This window comes from Chiloscyllium plagiosum, unplaced genomic scaffold (genome assembly GCF_037043375.1).
Source record: "Chiloscyllium plagiosum isolate Xiang-an unplaced genomic scaffold, Cpla_swu_hap1 HiC_scaffold_9, whole genome shotgun sequence".
In the NCBI taxonomy this organism is placed as follows: Eukaryota; Metazoa; Chordata; class Chondrichthyes; order Orectolobiformes; family Hemiscylliidae; genus Chiloscyllium; species Chiloscyllium plagiosum.
Window position 1 is genome coordinate 100,665,571 of NW_028270147.1, and position 26,608 is coordinate 100,692,178.

The 26,608-nt window shown below is 46.1% G+C and overlaps 1 protein-coding gene, 1 long non-coding RNA gene and 3 other non-coding genes across 7 annotated transcripts in view; all 5 read right to left on the reverse strand.

The window, feature by feature from the left end:
• The window catches only part of LOC122554081 (rab GTPase-activating protein 1-like), a 496,968-nt gene extending 486,835 nt beyond the window's left edge, over positions 1-10,133 (reverse strand). For both annotated transcript variants that reach the window (XM_087990933.1, XM_087990934.1), the window contains exon 1: positions 10,046-10,133. The gene's annotated coding sequence lies outside the window, so the exon portion shown is untranslated. The remainder of the gene's footprint in view (positions 1-10,045) is intronic.
• A 1,859-nt stretch (positions 10,134-11,992) lies between these two features.
• Positions 11,993-17,466, reverse strand: LOC122554668 (uncharacterized). Of its 2 annotated transcripts, none has more exons than XR_006313054.2 (12): positions 17,445-17,466; positions 16,804-16,978; positions 16,388-16,426; positions 15,755-15,791; positions 15,318-15,345; positions 14,730-14,781; positions 13,953-13,996; positions 13,499-13,553; positions 13,202-13,326; positions 12,983-13,024; positions 12,558-12,683; positions 11,993-12,076 (listed from the first exon to the last, which is right to left on the reverse strand). It is a non-coding gene; the product is annotated as an uncharacterized LOC122554668 (long non-coding RNA). The 2 variants fall into 2 exon arrangements; XR_015758226.1 differs by lacking the exon at positions 17,445-17,466 and adding an exon at positions 17,090-17,104.
• LOC122554821 (small nucleolar RNA SNORD47) lies at positions 12,752-12,823 on the reverse strand. The gene has a single exon (XR_006313103.1). It is a non-coding gene; the product is annotated as a small nucleolar RNA SNORD47 (small nucleolar RNA).
• Positions 14,844-14,928, reverse strand: LOC122554822 (small nucleolar RNA snR60/Z15/Z230/Z193/J17). Its single transcript, XR_006313104.1, has one exon. It is a non-coding gene; the product is annotated as a small nucleolar RNA snR60/Z15/Z230/Z193/J17 (small nucleolar RNA).
• On the reverse strand, positions 15,542-15,620 carry LOC122554819 (small nucleolar RNA SNORD79). Its single transcript, XR_006313101.1, has one exon. It is a non-coding gene; the product is annotated as a small nucleolar RNA SNORD79 (small nucleolar RNA).
• Positions 17,467-26,608: the final 9,142 nt, after the last annotated feature.

The window sequence follows — 26,608 nt, forward strand, 5'->3', positions numbered from 1 at the left end:
CATAATTTCTTGACAGTAGTCACAGGTAGACAGGATAGTGAAGATAGTGTTTGGTATGCTTGCCTTTATTGGTCAGTGCACTGAGTATAAGAATTGGGAGGTCATGTTGCAGCTGTCCAGGACATTGGTTAGGCCATGTTTGGAATACTGCTTTCAATTCTGGTCTCTCTGCTGCAGGAAAAATGTTGTTAAACGTGAAAGGGTGCAGAAAGGATTTACAAGGATGTTGCCAAGGTTGGAGGGTTTGAGCTACTGGGAGAGGCTGAACAGGTTGAGGCTATTTCCTATAGAGTGTCACAGGCTGAGGGGGAGCATATAGAAAGTTATAACATCATGAGGGGCATAGATAAGGTGAATAGCCAATATCTTCTTCCCAGGGTAGGGGAGGCAAAAACTAGAGGGTATAGGTTGAGGGTGAAGGGGAAAGATTTAAAAGGAACCTCAAGGGCAACTTTTTCACACAGAGGATGATGTGTAGACTGCCAGAGTGGAGGCTGGTACAATTATAACACTGAAAAGGCATCTGGATGGGAACATGAATAGAACGGATTTAGAAAGATATGGGCCAAATGCTGACAATGGGACTAGATTAATTCAGGATATCTGATTGGCATGGACAAGTGGGACTGAAGGGTCTGTTTCTATGCTGTACAACTCTATGACTGAACACAGCAAGGATTTTTCCCTTCGCCTGAAGGTAGGGTGTTCTAGAATCTAGGGACACAGTCTTAGAATTGAGTCCAGGCCCTTTAGGATTGAAATGAGGAGGACATTGTTCACTCGTGAACATTTGGAATTCTCTGCACCAAAGGGCAGTAAAAGCTCAGATGCTGAGTGTGCAGAAAACCGACTATAACCAAGTTGAATGACAAAGACGACTCAATAGTTTGAATGGCCTCCTGCTGCTTCAACTTCTATTTTCAACAACACAAGGCACTATGATTGAGCCCGATCCAGTGCTCCTCCACTTTCTAGCAGTAGGACTGGGACTTCCATCCATGATTCTCATTCACCGAAGCTAGCTATGGCAATCACAGTTTAGAAAGCCTCTCACTGGTGACAACAAGAACAAAGAAACTCAAAGCAGGTGGTAAATCCACTCTTCGAGACAGAGCCAAGTGATTCCACAAACAACAGATCAGATCTAAGCTGTGCAGTCCTGCCACATCCAGTCATGATTGGTGGTAGACAATTAAACAGTTCACTAGTGGGGGAGGCTCCACAAACATTCCCATCCTCCATATTGGAACAACCCAAACTGCAGTGTTGAGATCTATGCTCATGGGTCACTTCAATGACTTACTGACATGTCTGAAATGAATGAGACCCTAAATTCCATTTACTCCTCTGGTTTCTGCACATTTCTTCAGGCTCTTCACCTCCCCATGGGAAATCGAACTTTAGTCACTCTTGCATCTTGCCATTGGCCACTCCACATTAATTTATCAAATGAGATTTTATTGTAAGATTTATTTTGTGGTAACAGTGCCTGACACTGGTAGCTACCACATTTGTGTTAATTCATTTTAGCCATGATAAGCAGTGGACATTAAAGCAAATTTAATAGGGTGGCACAGTGGCACACAGCACCAGGGACCTAGGTTTGACTCCATTCTCGGGTGACAGTGTGGAGTTTGCATATTCTTCCCGCACCTGCATGGACTTCCTCCAGGTGCTCCGCTTTCCTCCGAGATGTGCAGGTTAGATGGATTGGCCATGCTAAATTGCCCATAGTGTCCAGGGTTATGCAGGCTACATGAATTAGCCAAGTGAAATACAGGGTTACAGATATAGGGTAAAGGGTTTGGGGTCTTCAGAGGATCGGTGTGGACTCATTGGCCTGCTTGTACACTGTAAGGAGTCTGTGATCAGTGCAAAAGATAAGGCTAAAGCATTCACAGCAATCTTCAACCAGAAGTGTCGAGCAGATGATCCATCTCAGCCTCCTCCAGTAGTGCCACAGATTACCAGATACCAGCCAAATCATTTCACTACATTTGATATCAAGAAACGGTTAGAGACACTGGAAACTACAAAGGCTATGGGCCCTGAAATATTCCGGCAATAGGACGGAAGACCAGTGCTCCAGAATGTGCCAAGCTGATCCAGTACAGTTACAACACTGACATTTACCTGACAATGTAGAAAATTGCCCAGGTATGTCCTGTACACAAGAAGCAGGACAAATCCAACTGGGCCATTTACCGCCCCATTATCGCCCCACCAATCTACTCTCAATCATCAAGAAAGTGATGGCAGTTGCTCAGTTTGGGTTCTGCCAGGGTCACTCAGCTCCTGACCTCATTACAACCTTGGTTCAAACATGGCCAAGAGAGCTGAACGAGAGGTAAGGTGAGAGTAACAGCTTTTGATATCAAGATGACATTCGACCAAGTGTGGCATCAAGGGCTCCCTAGCAAATCTGGAATCAATGCGTATCGAGGGCAAACTCTCTGCTAGTTAGGCTCATACTAGGCACATAGGAAGATGGTTGTGTTTTTGAAAGACAGTCATCGTTGCTCCAGGATATCTCTGCAGGACTCCCTCAGGCTGGTGTTCTAGGCCCAACCAACTCCTGCTGCTTCATCAATCACCATACCTCCACCTTATGGTCAAAAGTGGAGATGTTCACTGATGATTGCACACTGTTCAGCACCATTCACAATACTGAAGCAGTCTACATTCAAATGCAACAAGATCTAACCAATATCCACACTTGGGTTGACAAGAGGCAAGTAACATTTGCACCACACAAATGCCAGGCAATGAGCAACTCCAATAAGAGACAATCTTACCACCACCCCTTGACATTCAATGGTGTTACCATCACCGAATCCCCCACTATCAACATCACAGGAGTTACCACTGACCAGAAACTCAATTGGACTTGTGACTTAATCACAGTAATCACAGAGCAGGACTGAGGTTAGGAACATTGCTGGGAGTAACTCACCTCCTGAATCTCTAAAAGACTGTCCATCATCTATAAGGCTTAAGTCAGGAGTGTGATGGAATACTCCCACTTGCCTGGATGAGTGCAGCTCTGACAATACTCAAGAAGCTTGATGCCATCCAAGACAAAGCAGCCCTCTTGATTGGCACTACATCCACAAACATCCACTCCCTCCAGCACTGACACTCAGTACAGCAGTGTGTACCATCTTCAAGATGCACTGCAGAAATTCACCAAAGATCTTCAGACAACACCTTCTAAATCCATGACCACTTCCATCTAGAAGAACAAGGGCAGCAGATAGTTGTGAACACCATTCTCAGCGGGTTGCCATTCAAGCCACTCACCATTCTAACTTGGAAATATATCCTCAGTGTCACTGGGTCAAAATGCTGAAATACCCTCTCTAACAGCATTGTGGGTTTCCCTACAGGACAAGTGGTTCAAGGTGGCATCTCACCACAGCTACCTTCTCAAGGTAGCAGGCCAGGCAGCAATAAATGTAGGCCAGGCAGCGATGCCCACATAACACGAAAGAATTGAAAAGATAAGCAGGGAGGTTAATGTGGAATCATATAAAAGGTTGGTTAGGACACAGCTAGAATATTGTGTGCAGATCCATTAATATATATCCAAGTTCAAGAAAACACATTACAGCAGGGCTTCAATTGCAGAGGAGATTCACAAAAATATTGCCTAGGCTAGGAGTTTTAGTTACAAAGACAGACTGGATTGACCAGTGTTGTTTAGCTTGGAGCAGTGGAGAATAAAGGGAGGTAAAAACAATGACTGCAGATGCTGGAAACCAGATTCTGGATTAGTGGTGCTGGAAAAGCACAGCAGTTCAGGCAGCATCCGAGGAGCAGTAAAATCGACGTTTCAGGCAAAAAGCCCTTCATCAGGAATACGGAGACATGGCTAAGACGTATAAAATTATGAGGGACGTAGGTAGAAAGGAACATTTCCTCTTGATGGAGGGGTCAATGACCATAGATTTAAAATAAGGAGCAGGAAGTTTACAGGGGATGTGAGAAAACTTATTTTAATACAGGGAGAGGTGGGAATCTAGAATTCACTGCCTGTAAGTGATGGTTGTTTTTGACTGGCACATACCCACTGGAACAAAGAGCTGTTATCTATGCTGTCGACCTCTAGCTACCATTTGCCTTCCTAATTGCTTGTTGCATCTACCTTTCATCAATTCAATACTGAAAGATTAATCAAAAAGTAGAAGAAAGTATATTCAAGTTTTAGAAACCTGAATTCAGACAGAGCCCTTGAGGAATATAAAAGAAGCAGGAAAGAACTTAAACAAAGAATTCGGAGGGCTAAAAGCAGCCATGAAATGTCCTTGGCAAATAGTATTAAAAAGGATGCCAAAGCATTTTAAATGTATTACAGAAGCAAGACAGTAACTGGGGGAAGGAGAGGTCCACTCAAGGACAAGGGAGGGAATTTATGCATGGAACCAGAGGAAGTGCATGAGGTCGTTAAAGAGTATCCTGCACTGGTATCCTCAAAGGAGAACAACATGGACGATAGTGAGAGAAGGACGGATACAGGGATATTCTAGGGTATGTCAATATTAAGACGGAGATAGTGCTGAGTGTTATGAAAACAATTCAGGTAGGTAAATCCTCAGGGCCTGATTAGATCTAACCCAGGATACTGGAGGAGGAAAGGGAGGAGATTGCTGGGGCCTTGACAAAGATCTTTGTATCATCTTTAGTACAAATTTGATGTCCCAGAAAACTGGAGAATAGCCAATGTTTCTCCTTTGATTAAAAAGGTCAACAGTGATAATCCAGGAAATTATAAATTGATGAACCTGACATCACGGGTAGAGAATTTATTGCAAAAGATTGTTAACGACAGGATTTACTAACATTTGGAAAGGATGGACGTTTTAGGGATAGTTAACATGGCTCTATGCAAGGGAGGTTTTGTCAAGGAATTTTTAAATAAAGTGACCAAGTTGATCGAGGGTAGGGTAATGGATGTTGTCTATATGAACTTTACAAGATCCCTCATGGCAGGCTACTCCAGAAGATGAAGTTACTTGAGATTCATGGTAAGTTGGATACAGAATTGGCTTTGTCATAGACAACAGAGGGTATCGGTGGAGAGATATTTTTCTAATCGAAGGTCTGTGATCAGTGGTGTTTTGCAAGGATCAGTGCTAGGACCTCTGTTGTCTGTAATTAATGTAAAGGATTTGGATAAAAATGTAGGTGGTCTGATTCGTAAATTTGTAGACAACATGAAAATTGGTGGAGTTGCGAGGAGTGAGAAAGATTGTCAAATGATACAATAGGATATAGATCAGTTAGAAAGTTGGGTGAAGAAATGGCAGATGGCGACAAGTGGAAGAACGCAGCAGACAGACCGGAGGCTGGAAGAACGCAGTGGACAGACCGGAGGCTGGAAGAACGCAGCGGACAGACCGGAGGCTGGAAGAACGCAGCAGACAGACCGGAGGCTGGAAGAACGCAGCGGACAGACCGGAGGCTGGAAGAACGCAGCAGACAGACCGGAGGCTGGAAGAACGCAGCGGACAGACCGGAGGCTGGAAGAACGCAGCGGACAAGCCGGAGGCTGGAAGAACGCAGCGGACAAGCCGGAGGCTGGAAGAACGCAGCGGACAAGCCGGAGGCTGGAAGAACGCAGCGGACAAGCCGGAGGCTGGAAGAACGCAGCGGACAGGCCGGAGGCTGGAAGAACGCAGCGGACAGGCCGGAGGCTGGAAGAACGCAGCGGACAAGCCGGAGGCTGGAAGAACGCAGCGGACAAGCCGGAGGCTGGAAGAACGCAGCGGACAGGCCGGAGGCTGGAAGAACGCAGCGGACAAGCCGGAGGCTGGAAGAACGCAGCGGACAAGCCGGAGGCGGGAAGAACGCAGCGGACAAGCCGGAGGCTGGAAGAACGCAGCGGACAAGCCGGAGGCTGGAAGAACGCAGCGGACAGACCGGAGGCTGGAAGAACGCAGCGGACAGACCGGTGGCTGGAAGAACGCAGCGGACAGACCGGAGGCTGGAAGAACGCAGCGGACAGACCGGAGGCTGGAAGAACGCAGCGGACAAGCCGGAGGCTGGAAGAACGCAGCGGACAGACCGGAGGCTGGAAGAACGCAGCAGACAAGCCGGAGGCTGGAAGAACGCAGCGGACAGACCGGAGGCTGGAAGAACGCAGCAGACAAGCTGGAGGCTGGAAGAACGCAGCGGACAGACCGGAGGCTGGAAGAACGCAGCAGACAAGCCGGAGGCTGGAAGAACGCAGCGGACAGACCGGAGGCTGGAAGAACGCAGCGGACAAGCCGGAGGCTGGAAGAACGCAGCGGACAGACCGGAGGCTGGAAGAACGCAGCGGACAAGCCGGAGGCTGGAAGAACGCAGCGGACAGGCCGGAGGCTGGAAGAACGCAGCGGACAGACCGGAGGCTGGAAGAACGCAGCGGACAAGCCGGAGGCTGGAAGAACGCAGCGGACAGGCCGGAGGCTGGAAGAACGCAGCGGACAAGCCGGAGGCTGGAAGAACGCAGCGGACAAGCCGGAGGCTGGAAGAACGCAGCGGACAGACCGGAGGCTGGAAGAACGCAGCAGACAAGCCGGAGGCTGGAAGAACGCAGCAGACAAGCCGGAGGCTGGAAGAACGCAGCGGACAAGCCGGAGGCTGGAAGAACGCAGCGGACAGACCGGAGGCTGGAAGAACGCAGCAGACAAGCCGGAGGCTGGAAGAACGCAGCGGACAGGCCGGAGGCTGGAAGAACGCAGCAGACAAGCCGGAGGCTGGAAGAACGCAGCGGACAAGCCGGAGGCTGGAAGAACGCAGCAGACAGACCGGAGGCTGGAAGAACGCAGCAGACAGACCGGAGGCTGGAAGAACGCAGCGGACAAGCTGGAGGCTGGAAGAACGCAGCGGACAAGCCGGAGGCTGGAAGAACGCAGCGGACAAGCTGGAGGCTGGAAGAACGCAGCGGACAAGCTGGAGGCTGGAAGAACGCAGCGGACAAGCCGGAGGCTGGAAGAACGCAGCGGACAGACCGGCGGCAGGAGGAACGCAGCGGACAGACCGGCGGCAGGAGGAACGCAGCGGACAGACCGGCGGCAGGAGGAACGCAGCGGACAGACCGGAGGCAGGAAGAACGCAGCGGACAGACCGGAGGCAGGAAGAACGCAGCGGACAGACCGGCGGCAGGAGGAACGCAGCAGAAACGCTCAAGATTGGAAGAACACAGAAGAAGGGTTACACCCAAAACGTTGACTTCTCCACCTCCTGATACTGCCTGGCTCGCTGAGTTCTTCCAGTCTCCTGCTTGTCAACGTATAGCTGATAAAGAAGGCACGTGGCACCCATGCCTTCATCAGTCGGGACATTGAGTATAAACACTGGCAAGCCACATTGCACTCTATAAACCACCATTTCAACTGGGACAACACATCTATCCTGGGACAGGCTAAGCAAAGACATGCCAGAGAATTCCTAGAGGCCTGGCACTCCAACCACAACGCCATAAACAAACACATAGATCTAGATGCCATCAGAAAACAAACAGGAAATGACATCACCACAAACCCCAGGAACCCCATACAGGAGAAAGATATAAATAGAAAGCAGGAGACAACAGCTTCGCTTCACTTGGAGGTCGCCACTGATGATGTTACCTGGCCAGGTAATTAAATGTCTGGATATCAAACCTACAGCTCTGCGAGCAAACCTACACCCTAAAGCACTCTATAAAACTTTAGTTAGGCCACATTTCGAGTTTTGCGTGCAGTTCTGGCCCCCACACTACATGAAGGATGTAGAGGCTCTGAAGAAGGGGCAAAAGAGGTTTACCACAATGTTGCCTGGTTTGAATTTCTATAAGGACAGGATGGACAAACTTGGATTGTTTTCCCTAGCATATATAAGACTGATGGAGCGACCTGATGGAAGTATATAAATTTGAACGCCATGAATAGGGTGCATAGTCAGAGTCTTTTTCCCAGGGAGGAAATGTCAAATACTAGAGGGCATAGGTTTAAAAGTGAGAGGGAGAAGGAAATGTGTGAGATAAGTTTTATACACCAAGGGTGGTAGTTGCCTGGAGCACATTGCCATTGCAACGTTTAAGAGACATTTAGACAGAGACATGACCAGGCAAGGAATAATGTGACATGGACCATTTGCAGACAGATGGGATTAGTTTCAAATGCCAACATAGTTGCCACATACTCTGTGGACCGAAGGGCCTGTTCCTATGTACTGTTTTACATTCTATAATGTACAAGGAAACCCGCTGGATCCATTTGTACATCCACACTTCCCAACACACCATTTAAATAGTGTTCTTCCTTTCTGTTTTTCACAGCAAAGTTTATAACTTCACATTTCACCACTGCCCATCCGCGAGGGTCACTCTCTCTGCGAGGGTTTCACACTGTCAATGAGGGTCTCTCATTCTCACTCTCACCCTCTCAGTGAGGGTCTCTCACACTCACTCTCACCCTCTCAGTGAGGGTCTCTCACACTCACTCCCACCCTCTCAGTGAGGGTCTCTCACACTCACTCTCACCCTCTCAGTGAGGGTCTCCCACTCTCTCTCTCTCTCTCTCTCTCACAGTGAGGAGCCCTCAAACACTCTCGCTTTCAGTGAGGGTGTCTCCCCCCCCCCTCGGTGAGGGGGTGTCTCCCCCCCCCCTCGGTGAGGGGGTGTCTCCCCCCCCCCTCGGTGGGGGTGTCTCCCCCCCCCCTCGGTGAGGGGGTGTCTCCCCCCCCCCTCGGTGAGGGGGTGTCTCCCCCCCCCTCGGTGAGGGTGTGTCTCCCCCCCCCTCGGTGAGGGTGTGTCTCCCCCCTCGGTGAGGGTGTCTCCCCCCCCTCGGTGAGGGTGTCTCCCCCCCCTCGGTGAGGGTGTCTCCCCCCCCTCGGTGAGGGTGTCTCCCCCCCCCTCGGTGAGGGTGTCTCCCCCCCCTCGGTGAGGGTGTCTCCCCCCCCTCGGTGAGGGTGTCTCCCCCCCCTCGGTGAGGGTGTCTCCCCCCCTCGGTGAGGGTGTCTCCCCCTCTCGGTGAGGGTGTCTCCCCCTCTCGGTGAGGGTGTCTCCCCCCCCTCGGTGAGGGTGTCTCCCCCTCTCGGTGAGGGTGTCTCCCCCCCCCTCGGTGAGGGTGTCTCCCCCTCTCGGTGAGGGGGTGTCTCCCCCCCTCGGTGAGGGTGTCTCCCCCTCTCGGTGAGGGGGTGTCTCCCCCTCTCGGTGAGGGTGTCTCCCCCTCTCGGTGAGGGGGTGTCTCCCCCTCTCGGTGAGGGTGTCTCCCCCTCTCGGTGAGGGGGTGTCTCCCCCCCCTCGGTGAGGGGGTGTCTCCCCCCCCTCGGTGAGGGGGTGTCTCCCCCTCTCGGTGAGGGTGTCTCCCCCCCCTCGGTGAGGGTGTCTCCCCCCCCTCGGTGAGGGTGTCTCCCCCTCTCGGTGAGGGTGTCTCCCCCCTCTCGGTGAGGGTGTCTCCCCCTCTCGGTGAGGGTGTCTCCCCCCCCTCGGTGAGGGTGTCTCCCCCTCTCGGTGAGGGTGTCTCCCCCTCTCGGTGAGGGTGTCTCCCCCCCCTCGGTGAGGGTGTCTCCCCCTCTCGGTGAGGGTGTCTCCCCCTCTCGGTGAGGGTGTCTCCCCCCCCTCGGTGAGGGTGTCTCCCCCTCTCGGTGAGGGTGTCTCCCCCTCTCGGTGAGGGTGTCTCCCCCCCCTCGGTGAGGGTGTCTCCCCCTCTCGGTGAGGGTGTCTCCCCCCCTCTCACTTTCAGTGGACGTCCCTCACACTCACTCTGTCTGTCTCAATCACAGCAAGGGTCTCTCTCCTCTCAGTGAGGGTCTCCTACTCACTGTCTCACTGTCAGCGAGGGTCTGATTTCTCTAACCCGCTCTCTCAGTGAGGCCTCTCATTGACACTAAGTGACGGCCTCTGGTTCTCTCTCTCTCTCTCTCACGGTGCGGCTCCGGGTCTCTCAGTCTCAGTGAGAGCCCACCTCCCTCTCACTGTGTATGGGGGGGGGGGGGGTCTCTGTCTCTCTTTCATGCAGGCACTTCACCCACACTCACTGGCGCCGGTATTACTGCCACTGGCGCCTTGTCTTCTTACCGGTTTGTCGCTGCCGTTTTCCGAGGCCCGGTCGCTCCTGCGCCGACATCGTCGCCCCAACTCCCTGGCGATTGCGCATGCTCCCCCCTGCACCAGCATCGCGCCTGCGCGTCCAGCCGAGGTCACCGCGCCCAGCCGAGGTCACCGCGCAGACTCCGGCCGTTTGCCGGCAGTGCGCATGCTCGTCCCCACCACCACCCCCTCCCCCCAACTGCAAGGTCCTCTCATCACGCCTCCTCCACCTTTGGCTGTGCGCTGAGTGGGAGACAACAGGCCCGTACACACTGACAGGTGTCACCAACGTGCGATCACACAAAAGGCAGCGAGGTAGGTACACGAGTAAAGCATGTGGCATGTGAACCAAACGTGTAGTTTGAACTATCTTGGCAGTGTGAGCAAACACTAATCAGGTTGCCTTGTACTGCCAACTCCTCCTGCGAGTAAACAGGCAATCTGTCAATATTTATCTCTAACTCTTAGGTCAAAGCAACGGGGGAAAGCACCAGTGTGTTGCCTCGGCCGTGTTATTCCCAGTTGTCAGGGATCCTACCGTTAAGTCTGAAATAGGATTGGAGATGTCTTGCTGTTAGCCATGATCTGGAGATGCTGCTGTCAGACTGGGGTGTTAAAAAAATTACACAAGGTTATAGTCCAACAGGTTTAATGGGAAGCACTGGGCAGTACGGTAGCTCAGTGGTTAGCACTGTTGTCTCACAGCACCAGGATCCTGGGTTTGATACCCACCTGAGAGGAGTTTGCTCATTCTCACGGTATCTGCGTGGGTTTCCTCCCACAATCCAAAGATGTGCACGTCAGGTGAAATGAATATGCTAAATTGCCTACTGTTAGGTAGGTCTAAATATAGCGATGGGGAATGGGTTTAGGTGGGTTTCTCTGACAGGATGGTGGAGAATCTAAATCTAAACACTAGCTATCAGAGCACTGCTCCTTCATCAGCTAGTGCTTCCTATTAAACTGGTTGTGATTTTTTTTAAACTGTTGGCAACAGGGTTAATTATAATGCAGCTGTATTGAGTTTTAGAAAAGCTTGGAGGTAGTGTTTAGTCTTGTGGCTCACAGCTGGAATGCATTACACAGGATTGTTTGAGATGGGTATGTAACTTTTAACAAGGTACATGAGCACCTGAATTTGCACTATTGAATCAGCAAATTCTCACTTGTAGTGCAATACTCTGGTCTCTAGTACATGACCGACTAATGATCCTATTACCAGATTGTATCACCATTCAACTAGAAATAAAGCAACTGCACTTTTCAGTGATGCTCAGTATTTTTAGTGGAATGGGTAACATGTGCCTACTTTACAGTGCAAGAGACAGCTGCACAAGTCCACTGAACTGAAACAAGGTTAAAAATCACAACACCAGGTTATATAGTCCAACAGATTTAACTGGAAGCACATGCTTTCAGAGCACCACTCCAAGAGGTGACAATCACCTGAAGCAGCACTCAGGTAGTGTCTGTTAGACTATAACCTGGTGTTGAGAGATTTTTAAACTTTGTACACGCCACTCCAACACCTCCAAATCAGAACTGAAACAGCACATTCCTCATGTCTGCTATTCCTTTGATCCCATGCTTGCTGGAGAAATTATACATGACCACCTCTACCAAGAGGTGAGAGGAGGACTAACTGCTCATTTGACACCTGTCTGCATGCCAAGGGAGCTTAACTCAGCCAGTGTCATTGTTCACATCTCAAACCATTACTTTCTATTGAGTAGAAAACCCAGTTAGATACTTTCAGCTCCAAGCTTCAGAACACTGCTTTTCCAGGCAGTATGTTTATGCTTGCATCCTGTCACTGCAAATCATCCAATGCCGGAGATGAAAACTCAGCATTACTTAATCCTGTTGCCACCCAAAGCATTGTTGCACCAAAAACCTGCTTTAAGTATTTATACCATGACCACAAAAACACCAATGCATGAATCTTCATTTCCACTTTATTTGATTTTGCAGATTACAAATAAACAAAGAATTGGTCCAATGTTGATTGCATCCTTTCACCTGGAAGAGGAACAGAATATTAAGACATTAGAAAACATACCATTTAAAAAACTGCATTCAACTTGCAGGCCTCAGTGTAGGAAGCTTCTGCTCATTGAAAGTTGCAAAGTACTTATATTGGGTTGTAAGCACAGGATCAGAAATTGAATCATCATTTGTCAGTGAGAGAGTTCAAGATCAAGTCTCATCATTTCCATGCACTGTCCCATGTTGGACTTGTAACCCACTAAAACATTTAGTAAAACATCCTCCAACTGAAAGGTTGGATCATTTTAAAGTTTCCACAACCTGGACAGATTGTTAAAAGCAATCAAAAATTACAAAGCAAGCACAGCACAAAGTAATCTTGTGTCCCATCTGACAAACCTGCAAAAAACAGTTAATCAAGCAGAGCTGGAAGCAGCAGCTGATCTACAGACCCACAAACATTACCAATGACCAAACTGCAATTAAGCTGAAAATTCAGGTGTCCAGACTGTACCTTTTCAAAGTTCAGAATTTCCTTTAAATGGTAGTCTTTATATCCATCTGCAGAAGCCATTTCTTCAACCGAGTCACTTTGAATACCAAATCTACTCAACATCCTGAACTTCCAGTTGGTGCAACTCTAAATGCAGAAATCATGTGGTTATCACAAAACCCAGTCACCAGACAACAATGTTCAGAGGGCCATGAAACCTCAGATAGAATTGAACGGTTGGGGTAGAATCAGCAAAGTTCATATGGCAGAATTATTCATCAATGGTTTCATTTAGTTAAAAGCCTAAAGGGCACTGAATCTCATGTCAGGCCAAGAGCATTTTCTTGAGGAAATAGTAAAGATACTTTAATCCACAGCAAGCATGACTATATCTGCCATTTGCAAGCAAACAGCAACTAAACTACACAGCTCTTATGAAAACTGACCTCTGGGTGCTGCAATGATCCTGGATCCTACAGCTTGAGATTCTGAAACAGAATAGGAATGTTAGTTATTTTTGATAATCCTGCTTCTGATCTTACTGTCTACATGTGCACAAAATCAGTTAGAGCTAATATTAGTCAGTCTTCACTGGTATATCAAGTCTCATGTTTGCATCACAGGCACTTGACAAGACAGGAAAAGAAAAAGAACAGGCCACTTACCAAGTAGCAGGCTTAGTTTAGTTTAGAAACAGAAGCAGTGAACTAGTTGAACTGAAGGCCAGGGGAGGGAGAGACCAAACTGTTTCCATGCTGTCTGGCAGACCTATGCCATAACAGTTCTGACCCTAAGGGGAAGCAAAGGGAGCAAATTACACGGAGTCTCAAGAAATTCTGAAACAAGCTTAGTAACTTCTGTTGTCAGTCACTTATTTCTCCTCATGTTTCAGAGACCTAATTCATACATCATACCAAACCAGGTAGGTACTCCAGATACAGTCACTACCTTGTCAAACATACCTTGCATGCAAGATTGGTCCAAAGCCGAAAACTTTACATCTTGAGTCACAGGAATCTGAAAAAAAGCAAGAGAATTAACTCAGCAGAAAAGACTGGGTGCACCTCAAAACTTGAGCAAAGAGGAAATGTCAGATAGGGGCAAATGTTCTCTTCAGTTATCTGCTGAACTATGAACTCATCATTAAATCCTTAGTGGGAAACCCTGAACAATGCAGCTCCTGTGATGTCACAGGGAAACAAATCAGCTCCCAGACTGCAGTAAATGCAGAGACTGATTCACACCTAGCTTAAAGCATAATTATATACCTGCAGCCCCAAGTATGGCACATCTAGCAAAATATGCTAGTACTTCTCCACTCTAGAGGCTTGGCTAAATTTCCAACTGTGACAACACAGGCTGAGTAACAGAGTTAGGGTTCAATAATCCAGCCTTCCACAAGTTCTATCTACTCACCTTCCATTAGTCCTGTTCTTGAACATGGCTGCTCACCCAAATACCTGAAAGGATGGAAACACCACTGAAATTTTGCAAAAGCTAGTGTACATAGCAAGGAAATATTACAACTATGGGGAGTGGGGACTGTGGCTAAATGGTCAAGATTGAAGAATTGACACAAGTTCCATGACCTGAATGGCCTTTACATCCAAATATATTAAAAGTTACAAATGCCAAACAAAGTCTTTTGCTCCTAATTGAGGTGTGTATGACATTCAGCACATCCTGCACCAGTAAGAGTAAAGTTTTTTTTAAACTTAATCTCAAATTCAATAAGAGCCATGATCACATTCCCATAAACAACTAGATTTAAGGGTACTTTAATTGTTAAGTGCGATCTTTAAGTTAAAGGATGTTGAAAAAAAATCAGTGCTGTGGTCAATAACAAATAGGAAAACTACAGAAGAGCTGTGCACACAGGCAAAACATTACACAATGAATGCCCATCCCAGGTCTTCAGGCAAACTACAGTGGACAAAGCAAGTTTGAGAATGCACACATGAAGCCATTCTACATAAATTGCTTTGGCCTGGGCTCTCCATATAAACACTGCTCTTTATACTGGCTTAAAAAGATCAGTCAGAAAGCTGACCATAAGAGCCTACAAAAGGCACTTGAGCAAAGTCAGTAAACATTTACAATGGGGCCACAATTGCTAGTGATATCTAATACAAGCAGAACTCTGCATCATCCCAATTAACAAACTTGAGTCAAAACTCATGGCAAATTTCTCACCTGAGGTTTAGAGTCAACATCCAAAGATTTGTTCACATCTAGAGTCAAAAATCTAAAAACAAGAATTAAATCAGAGTAGGAAAGACTTGCATGCAGCTTTTCAGTTTCAATAAAAGGAAATGTCAGATAGGAGCGAAAGATTGTTGCATAAATTCTTCATTAGTTCTCTGCTGAACTATGAGTTCATCATTCAATCCTGTTAGGCTAGAACCCCTGATACAATGCTGCTCATGTGGTATACCTAGAGAAGCAGATAGACTGACATGTAGTTCAAATACTGTGCTTAAAGCATCATATGTTCCCAGTTTAGAATGCATTGATGCAAGCAAAGTAAATGGCAATTTTCAAATTTAGACTGATCCAGAACCAATTAACTTGGTTCTTTGAACATGAAAAGCTGGCATAATCAACTGCACCCTGCTTTGTTCTCCTTGGAGAAAGTGATTCAATATGGGAGCCAGGTCATTTGTATTTGCCACATTTACAGAATTTGAATGTTCAGTCAGGCCTATTGCTCAGATACCAACCTCAAATGAGCATTTTATAAAGGATTCACTATTGCATTACAACCAAACTCATTCCACTTACCTTCCATTACTTAGGCCTTTGGAATAATCTGAAAGAGAACATACAGTAAGTTTGATAGCAGTCCTACAAGTGCAAATTGAATACATTGTGTACAATCAGCATTTGGATGGCATCTCAGATCAGTTGCTAGTAGAAACTAGCACATGGGTGCAGTAATATAGTCATCCTTTTAGGCAAAAGGAACTGTCAGCCTTGAGATCAGAATGCAGGTTGATGTTTTGCTGTACTGATTCAGTAATTACAAGTCTTCCACATTTTTTCAGAGAGATTCCCATTGTAATTATATTAGCATCATTAACAGTACAATGAAACCACCACTCCATCTCAAGAATCCCACATCCAGACCAAGGTCAATTAATAGATGTACTAACTTATTACAAGGAATCTCAGACCTGGCCTGCTGCTGAATCTCACTGCATCATAACAAGGGCTCTCACCTAGGTATCAGATTCTTCTGCGCACAATCACCAATACCTGGAAAAGAAGCATGTGGGTTAGTGATCTGCCGTTAAGCTGAACACATCTAAAAATCCCAGCTGTGTGCCTCAGAACCAGTTTATGGTGGTTCATGTAATCGTCATCTTTTAGTCAAGAGTAGCAAATAACCATCATCACTGCACACAACATCTAAAAAAATGCTCCCATTTTGACCAGAGACAAGGAGGAACTTTTTGACAGTTTGCCCAGAAAGGGACCCTGTAACCTGACCATCAGGGTCCTGTTTAAGATCAACACCATGCCAATGTACAAATCAAATAATGCAGAAGGATTTCACCCAAATAATCCATTTGAAAGAATATACTGGCCTTTTGAGGGAGCTTTAGATTTGCTATAGTTCAATTACAGGAGCGATTGATGTAGTGATTCAATGGACTGAACAACAGCTCAAAAGTCAAATTAGTTTGGAACAATGAGCCAATGAAGGTCAAATACAGCGAGCTTTTGAGTTAATGCAGAAAACAGCCTCCTCTTAGCGCAAGGCATAAGCCACGAAAAAAAAAATTAGGATCAGTTTTTAAAATGCCGCACTACCCAAGGGGGTTCATTAAGGGACTAATGGATCCAGTTACCTTCGCAGCCAGGTGATGAGCAGCTTGACAGATCCAGACCTGGAAAGATAGCAGTGTCACACTCATTGCTTTAACATGCAAACCCTCAACTAGAGCTACATGCCTCATTATACAACCGTTTTCAGAAACATTTCTGACCACTACTCGTTAATCATTGGCAGTCAAGAGCAGGCAGTCACAGGAAGGTTATAACAGGGCAGACTATCTCCATGGATCACAGACTGGTTCTGGGCAACAGAACCACAAGATCTGATAAGTGATAACAGACTAGGATAGGAAAATTACTCATAGATTTGTGGAATTAGTTATGCCAGGATTAGGTGCTACAATTATGGAGTAAACTGGAGATAGACTGCAATTGACAGCAAATTAAATAGTTAACCAGGGGAAGCACACAACGTTAATGACAATCATACCAAACAGAGCAACTGTAAGGACTAAGACGTCTCCTTCTAGTCCACATGCTCTAGGAAGTGTGCCCACTGGATACACATGGGCAAGTCTTGGCGTCAAAGATCAAAACGGGTGTTAATCAACTGCCCCATTCGGTACGGTATTGGAATTACTTGTCAGTCCATCCAAGTGCAGAACCTGCCAATCATAGGAACAAAGTTAGATTGGACAAGCAGGGAGCCACGCCATTCCTGAAGAAGGGCTTATGCCCGAAACGTCGATTCTCCTGTTCCCTGGATGCTGCCTGACCTGCTGCGCTTTTCCAGCAACACATTTTCAGCTCTGATCTCCAGCATCTGCAGACCTCACTTTCTCCTCCAAGCAGGGAGCCACGCCAGTGACTACCCCGGGGATAAGGTGCCGTGTGCTCAGCATGTTGGGAACTCACCACAGTGGATCTGATGTCCCTACCAACATGGGCTCATCACAGCGTCGGCCCCCTCCCGAAAACTGAGCCCCGGGGTAAGACCGTGCTCCAGTCTCCCTTCTCACCACACCCCAAAACTATTCGCCCAGCCACCTCACGTTTTTTCCTCCCCCCGCCCGGTTGGGGCCCACGTGGAACCAGCGAGGCGCGGTGCTCGACACTTGTATTCACCATTACCTTTCACAGCAGCAGCCAGCGCCTGAAAGAGAGCGCACACCGCCCGGTGCCGCCTTTTATAGGTAATGCCGCGCAGGGGCTGACGGGATCCGGACGAGCTGACCCGAACATTGGCTGAGCCTGGTGTCAACAGCATGGCCGCCAGACAATCCGTTTTGCTGTTGGTTAGAACCCGCTATGGGGGAGGGATGGGTCTTCAACTCACCGCCCAACTTCGATGACGTTATAACTCCCCCTCCCCCCCGCGCGCCGCTCGCGGGGTTTCCGTAGCTGCTTGGCACGGGTGGGGCCTAATCAATTTGTGGTGTAACTTGGAGCCTCCGTGGAGTTCTATGGGAGAGAGAGAGAGAGAAAGAAACCGTGTCCTGAATGGCGGGTATTTTCCTATGAGGAAACTGGCAGCACGTTGTTTAGAATTGAGGCGAACTTAATGAAATATGTTAAAAAGGGCACAACACCAGGTCAATTTCATTAGTGAAATACGCCGCAGGGTTTTGATCGGCGGCGCACAGATTAAAGGAAAGTTAAAGATAGTCTTGTGATGAGGGATTGACTGTTTAGGAGAGGAGAGTTTCTTCCCTGAGCATTTAGAATATGCTCCACCATTTAACATAGAGTCATAGAGATGTGCAGCACGGAAACAGACCCTTCGGTCCAACCCGTCCATGCTGTCCCAGATATCCCAACCCTTCCTATTTGTACCAGCCTCCACCACATCCTCTGGCAGCTCATTCCAAACACGTACCACCCTCTGCGTGAAAAAGTTGCCCCTTAGGTTTTATATCTTTTCCCTCTCACCTTAAACCTATGCCCTCAAGTTCTGGACTCCCCCACCCTATCCATGCCCCTCATAATTTTGTAAACCTCTTTAAGGTCACCCCTCAGCCTCTGACACTCTGGGGAAAACAGCCCCAGCCTGTTCAGCCTCTCCCTATAGCTCAAATCCTCCAACCCTGGCAACACCCTTGTCAATCTTTTCTGAACTCTTTCAAGTTTCACAACATCTTTCTGATAGGACGGAGACGAGAATGGCACGCAATATTCCAACAGTGGCCTAACCAATGTCTTATACAACTGCAACATGATCTCCCAATTCCTGTACTCAATACTCTGACCAATAAAGGAAAGCATACCAAATGCCACCTTCTACCTGTGATTCCACTTTTAAGGAGCTATGAACCTGCACTCCAAGGTGTCTTTGTTCAGCAACACTCCCTAGGACTTTATTATTAATTGTATAAGTCTTGCTAAGATTGCTTTCCCAAAATGCAGCACTTCACATTTATCTGAATTAAACTCCATCTGCCACTTTATGTTGAAGGTTTGATATATTATTGTAGGGGGTGAGTTAGTATGTGAATGGCCGATGCACAAACTGAAAAATGGGATTGATGTTGAGGAATGCAATGTAAATTACAGAAAATCTTAACAGTACACAGATTGGGCAGAAAGTAGCATATAACTTCATAGAATCCCTACAGTGTGGAAACAGCCATTTGATGCAACAAGTCCACACTGACCCTCCAAAGAGTATCTCACCCAGACCCTCTTCGCCCACCCTATTAGTCAACATTTCCCCTGACTAATGTATCTAGCCTACACATCCCTGAACACTATGCACAATTTAGCATGGCTTGCTTATCTATGTTCCGGTAGGAGGAAACTGGAGCACCTGGAGGAAACCCACGCAGACATCAGGAGAATGTGCAAAGTCACGCAGTTGCCCGAGACTGGAATCAAACCTAAGTCCCTGGCACAGTGAGGCAGCAATGCTTCCCACCATGCCACCCAGTCTGCAGATGTGTAAGGTAATTAATTTGGACAGGTCTAAATGGAATACACAATAAGTAGGACAACATCGGGAAGGGTAGAGGAGAAAAGGGATTGTGGGGTTCATATTGTATACACATAACTCCACACACCATTCTGACTGGACACTACTTCACCATTACTTCATTAGTGTTTGGTTAAAATCCTGGAACAGAACTGAAAATGTGTTGTTGGAAAAGCGCAGCAGGTCAGGCAGCATTCAAGGAACAGGAGAATCGACGTTTCAGGCATAAGCCCTTCTTCAGGTTCCTTGGATGCTGCCTGACCTGCTGCGCTTTTCCAACAACACATTTTCAGCTCTGATCTCCAGCATCTGCAGTCCTCACTTTCTCCTCTAAAATCCTGGAACACCCTGACAGCAATGTCTCCATGTGGACTGTAGAGGTTCAATTTGAAGGAATTAATAGCATTCCAAAAAAAAAAGTTCTAATGGAAAAGTCACAGGACTCAGAATGTTAACTCTGCCTTCCCTCACACAGATGCTGCCAGACCTGCTGAGTTTCGCCAGCAATTTCTGTTTTTGTTTCAGGATCTCCAGCATCTTTGTTTTATGTATTCCAAAAAAGAATTGTTAGTAATAGGGTAAATGGGAAGAGGAAATAAATACAATTGCTGTCACTAAAGAAAAATCACTAGGGAAACTAATGGGTTAGAAGTCAATACATCTCCGGAACTGATGGTTTCCTCGAAAATGAGGCTCAAGATGTAATAATAGGAACAAAGAAATGACAAAAAAACTGAATAGGTACTTTGCATCAGTCTTCACAGTGGAAGACACCAGTAGTGTACCAGAACTTAAAGAAAGTTGGGGCAGAGTTAAGTGCAATGGCTATTAATAAGGAGGAGGTGCTAGGGAATCTGAAAGGTCTGAAGGTGGATAAATAACCTGGGACCAGATGGACTACACCACAGAGTTCTAAGGGAGATAGCTGAGGAAATTGTAGTGGTGATCTTTCAAGAATCACTAGAGTCATGGAGGATCCTAGAAGACTAGAAAATAGCTAATGTAACACGCTTGTTTAAGAAAGGAGGGAGCCAGAAAACAGGAAATGATAGCTCAGTTAGCCTGACCTCAGTTATTTTTCAGTCCATTATTATGGATGAGATTGCTGAATACTTGGAAGTATACAGTAAAATAGGACTTAACACAGCTTTGTCAAGGGAAAGTCTTATAAATCTGTTAGAATTCCTTGAGAAATTAACAAGCAATTTAGACAAAGAAGAGCCACAGGACATGATCTACTTGGATTTTCAGAAGGCGCTGCACAGGAGACTGCTAAATAAGATAAGAGTACATGGTGTCCAGGGAAACGTACTGGCATGGATAGAGGATTGGCTGAATGGCAGAAGGTAGAGAGTGGAGATAAAGGGGTCTTCTTCAGGATGGCAATCAATGATAGCAGTGGAGTTCCGCAGGGGGCAATGTGGGAACTGCAACTATTCACATTACACATTAATGATCTGGACAAAAGAACTGAGGCTATTGTTGTTATGTTTGCAGATCATAAGTGGAGGGACAGGTAGTGTTGAGGAGCTGGGAGGCTACAGAAGGACTTGAACAGGCTAGGAGATTGGGCATATAAGTGGCAGATGGAATACCATGTAGGAAAATGTGAGGTTATGCACTTTGGTAGGAGAAATAGAGCCATAGTCTATTTTCTAAATGGACAATGGCTTCAGAAAGCTGAAGGGTCTGAGGAGTCCTAGTTCAGGAGTTTCTAAGGTTAACAGCAAGTTCAATTGGCAGTTAGGAAGGCAATGCAATGTTGCCATTCATTTCAAGTGGACAAGAATACAAGAGCAGAGATATACAACTGAGGCTGCAGAAAGCTCTGGTCAGGCTACATTTGGAATATTGTGAGCAATTTTGAGCTCCGTGTGTAACTGTCACGAAGTTAGTGTGTAAAAATGGTAAAATTGTGAAATGGGAGAAGGCATTGCAACGTCCTGTAAGAGATGGTATTCTTTTCGGTGCTTGGAGATTTCAAAAATGGAAGTCTGAACAGCAGTTTAAAGTGCAAGTGCACAGAGAGCACCCAAATTGAATTAACACTTTGTATCGAGCAGGCCCAAGTAATATTTTTACCCAGACAGCAGTTTAAATTCAGCCAATTAATTCAAAAAGGTACTTGGAGACTTAGGACCACTTGAATTTAAAACAGGTTGCTTTGAACATGGAAGCCACACAAGCAAGAATTTAATATGTAATCATAGGTATAAAAGATGCAGGCATTTCAAAATTGAGAGATCTAACTGCCATCTAAAGAAATAAAGTTAAAAATCACACAACACCAGGTTATAGTCCAACAGGTTTATTTGGAAGTATATGCTTCTGGAGCGCTGCTCCATCATCAGGGCTTGTGGAGTAGGATCATAGGACACAGAATTTATAGTGAAAGATCATAGTGGCGTATACTGATGCAATATATGGAACAACCCTAGATTGCTGTTAAGTTTTTCATCTTTTAGAGTGTGTTGCAAGTTTCAATTCATTAATATGTAAATCCCAGAACTTCTTTCAAGTCACATTCCCAAGATAACTTAAGGTTTTATAAAAAAAGGTGATATCTCCGTTCAGGTAGTGCATTAAAGGTGTAGAGTCTGTATGTATTCCAATCTTGAGTCAGTCTGATTCTGTTTCCAAAGTAGGAATTTATAAAATGTCACATGGATTTTAAAAAGAATTGACTGTCTACAGATGTATCTGCAAATTCAGCCCATAGACTTGTATGTGTGTGTGTGTGTGAGTGTGATGGAGTATTTGCCTGTGAGAGGGTGTGCACATATGTGTGTGTGTGTGTGTGCGCTTGTGAGAGAGAGAGAGGGTGTGCGTGAATGTGTGAGTCTGTAAGAGTGTGTACTTTTGTGTGTGTGAGAGAGAGTGAATAATGTAGTGGGGTCACCTATAGTGTGACATGATCCCCAGGGTCTTTTGCTATAAATTCTGTGTCCTATGATCCTGCCCCACTAGCTACCTGACGAAAGTGGTGTTCCGAAAGCTTGTACTTCCAAATGAATCTGTAGGACTGTAACCTGGTGTCATGTGCTTTTTAACTTTGTCCACCCGAGTCCAACATTAGCACCTCCAAATCATAAAGAAATAAACATAAGATCTCTAAGAAAAAAGCACCATCTATTCATCTATTCATAAACAGCACCACAGCATGTTCAGCTAATATTCTTGACACCAGAAAATGACTGACAAAAGGCATTTTGGAAAGAGGAAGATGACAGAAGAAGATATAGAAAGTTCAGGAGGATCCATCCAATGTGGACATTAAGGGATTAAGTGCTAATTTACTATTATTGTGAATTGTGTTATTGGAACTGCATGTTAATAGAATTGTGGTCAGCTAAAGGATAGTGGTTAGTTAGGGGAAAGGTTATTCTGTTAATAGTTTTGTTAGTGTTCACAGGGTTTAATAAATAGTTACTTTTTATTTATACAGTGGAAATCTTCTTTCATTCATACATTTTTAACACATTACGAGGTGAGGCGATCTTCTCTGAGTATTTTAGTTTAATTAGCAGAGGGACTCAACCTCCGCATCATAACACTAAGGAAGGATATGCTAGTAGGATGAGGAGGGATCTGATAGAAACTTACAAAATACTGAATAGAGTGGACATGGAGAAAATGCTTCCACTTGCAGGAGAGACTAGGACCTGAGGGCACAGCCTCAGAGTGAAGGGACGACATTTAGAATTGCGCTGAGGAGGAATCTCTTCTGCCAGAGGGTGGTTAATCTGTAGAATTCATTGCCACAGAGTGCTGCTGAGGCCAAATCTTTTAGTGTATATAATGTAGAGATGGATAGGTTCTTGATTACTAAGGTGACCAAAGCTTATGGAGAAAGGTCATTAGAATTAGTTGAAGCAACAAAGTCACGTTTGAATTGTGGAGCAGTCTCGATGGGCCAAATGGCCCAATTATGCTCCCATATAGAATTGTAGAGATGTACATCACCCTTTGGTCCAACTCGTCAATGTCGAGAAGATATCCCACCCCAATCTAGTCCCACCTGCCAGCATCCTGACCATATCCCTCCAAACCCTTCCTATTCATATACCCATCCAGATGCTTTTTAAATGTTGCAATTGTGCCAGCCTCCACTACTTCTTATGGCAGCCCATTCCATACACGTACCACTCTCTGCATGAAATAGTTGCCCCTTACGTCCCTTTTCTAACTTTCCCCTCTAGTTCTGAACTCCCCTACCCAGGGAAAAGGCCTTGTGTATTTACCCTATCCATGCCCCTCATGATTTTATAAACCTCTATCAGGTCACCCCTCTGCCTTCAACGCTTTAATGAAAACAGCCCTAGCCTATTTAACCTCTCCCTATAGCTCAAATCCTCCAACCCTGGCAACATCCTTGTTAATCTTTTCAGAACCCTTTCACATTCCACGACATCCTTCCGATAGGAAGGAAAACAGAATTGCATGCAATATTCTAAAAGTGGCCTAACCAATGTTCTATGCAGCCGCAACATGACCTCCCAACTCCTGTACTCAATAGTGTGATCAACAAAGGAAAGCATACCAAATGCCTTCTTCACTATCCTATCTACCTGCGACTCCACTTTCAAGGAGCTATGAATCTGCACACCAAGTTCTCTTTGTTCAGCAACACTGCCTAGGACCTTACCACTAAGTGTATAAGTCCTGCTAAGATTTGCTTTCCCAAAATGCAGCACCTCGCATTTATCTAAAATAAGTTCCATCTGCCACTCCACAGCCCATTGGCCCATCTGATCAAGATCCCGTTGTAATTCGGGGTAAACTTCGCTGTCCACTGCACCTCCAATTTTGGTGTCATCTGCAAACTTACTAACTATACCTCTTGTGCTCACATCCAAATCATTTATATAAATGACGAAAAGAAGTCAACGCAGCACCAATCCTTGTGGCACTCCACTGGTCACAGGCCTCCAGTCTGAAAAACAACCCTTCACCACCACCCTCTGTCTTCTATCTTTGAGCCAGTTCTGTATCCAAATGGCTAGTTCTCCCTGTATTCCATGAGATCTAACCTTGCTAACCTGTCTCCCATGGGGAACCTTGTTGAATGCCTTACGCCTTACTAAAGTCCATATAGATCACATCTACCACTCTGCCCTCATCAATCCTCTTTGTTACTTCAAAAGACTCAATCAGGTTTGTGAGACATGATTTCCCACACACAAAGCCATGTTGACTATCCCTAATAAGTCCTTGCCTTTCCAAATACATGTACATCCTGTCCCTCAGGATTCCCTCCAATAACTTGCCCACCACCGACATCAGGCTCACTGGTCTGTAGTTCCTTGGCTTGTCCTTACCACCTTTGTTAAATAGTGGCACCACGTTAGCCAACCTCCAATCTTTCGGCACCTCACCTGTGATTATCGATGATACAAATATTTCAGCAAGAGGCCCAGCAATCACATCCCTAGCATGTAGGGTACACCTGATCAGGTCCTGGGGATTTATCCACTTTTATGCATCTCAAGACGTCCAGCATTTCCTCCTCTGTATTATGGACATTTTTCAAGATGTCACCATCTGTTTCCCTACATTCTATATCTTCCATATCCTTTTCTGCAGTAAACACTGATGCAAAATACTCATTGAGTTTCTCCCCCATTTCCTGTGGCTCCACACAAAGGCCGCCTTGCTGATCTTTGAGGGGCCCTATTCTCTGAGGAGAAAGTGAGGTCTGCAGATGCTGGAGATCAGAGCTGAAAATGTGTTGCTGGAAAAGCGCAGCAGGTCAGGCAGCATCCAGGGAACAGGAGAATCGACGTTTCGGGCATAAGCCCTTCTTCAGGCTTATGCCCAAAACGTTGATTCTCCTGTTCCCTGGATGCTGCCTGACCTGCTGCGCTTTTCCAGCAACATTCCTGAAGAAGGGCTTATGCCCGAAACGTCGATTCTCCTGTTCCCTGGATGCTGCCTGACCTGCTGCGCTTTTCCAGCAACACATTTCGGGCCCTATTCTCTCCCTAGTTATACTTTTATCCTTAATGTATTTTTAAATACCGTTTGGATTCTTCTTAATTCTATTTGCCAAAGCTATCTCATCTCCCCTTTTTGCCCTCCTGATTCCCCTATTATGTATACTCCTACTGCCGTTCCTGTCTACACCTGACATATGCTTCCTTCTTTTTCTTAAACAAACCTTCAATTTCTTCAGTCATCCAGCACTCCCTATACCTATCAGCCTTTCCTTTCACCCTAACAGGAATATACTATCTCTGAACTCTCGTTATCTCATTTCTGAAGGCTTCCCATTTTCCAGCCATCCCTTTACTTGTGAATATCTGCTCCCAATCAGTTTTTGAAAGTTCTTGCCTGATACCATCAAAATTGACCTTTCTCCAAATTAGAATTTCAACTTTTAGATCTGGTCTATCCTTTTCCATCATTATTTTAAAACGAATAGAATTATGGTCTCTGGCCGCAAAGTGCTCCCCCACTGACACCTCAGTCACCTGCCCTGCCTTATTTCCCAAGAGTGAGTCAAGCTTTGCACCTTCTCTAGTGGGTACATCCACATACTGACTCAGAAAATATTCTTGTACATGCTTAACAAATTCATCTCCATTTAAACCCTTAACACTATGACAGTCCAAGGTCTATGTTTGGAAAGTTAAAATCCCCGACCATAACCACCCGATTATTCTTACAAATAATGAAAACCTTACAAATTTGTTTCTCAATTTCCCTTTGACTCTTGGGGGGTCTATTAAACAATCCCAATAAGGTGATCATCCTTTTCTTATTTCTCGGTTCCACCCAAATAATTTCCCTGGATGTATTTCTGGGAATATCCTCCCTCAGCTCAGCTGTAATGCTATCCCTTATCAAAAACGCCACTCCCTTCCTCTCTTGCCTCCCTTTCTATCCTTCCTGTAGCATTTGTATCCTGGAACATTAAGCTGCCAGTCCTGCCCATCCCAGAGCCATGTTTCTGTAATTGCTATGATATCGCAGTCCCATGTTCCGAACCATGCCTTGAGTTCATCTGCTTTACATACAGACATTGAAATTTATTTTCCTATATACAAATCTGTACATTTACTATCCAGCTCTTCTGCTGAGGCGTCAGCAGAGCCCATCTTAATCACAGAATTATACAGTACAGAAAAGGTGCTTCAGCCCATTTGTGAGATGACTTGCTTCAATTACCTTCCCAGGGATTACACTTCAAACCCACACCATCCTCTGAGTAAAAAAAAACATTTTTCTCAAATCCCATCTAAATCCCCTGCCTTGCACTTTAAAATTATGTCAGCCCCTTATTATTGACCCTTCAATTAAGGGCGATGGCTGCTTTCTATCCACCCTGCCC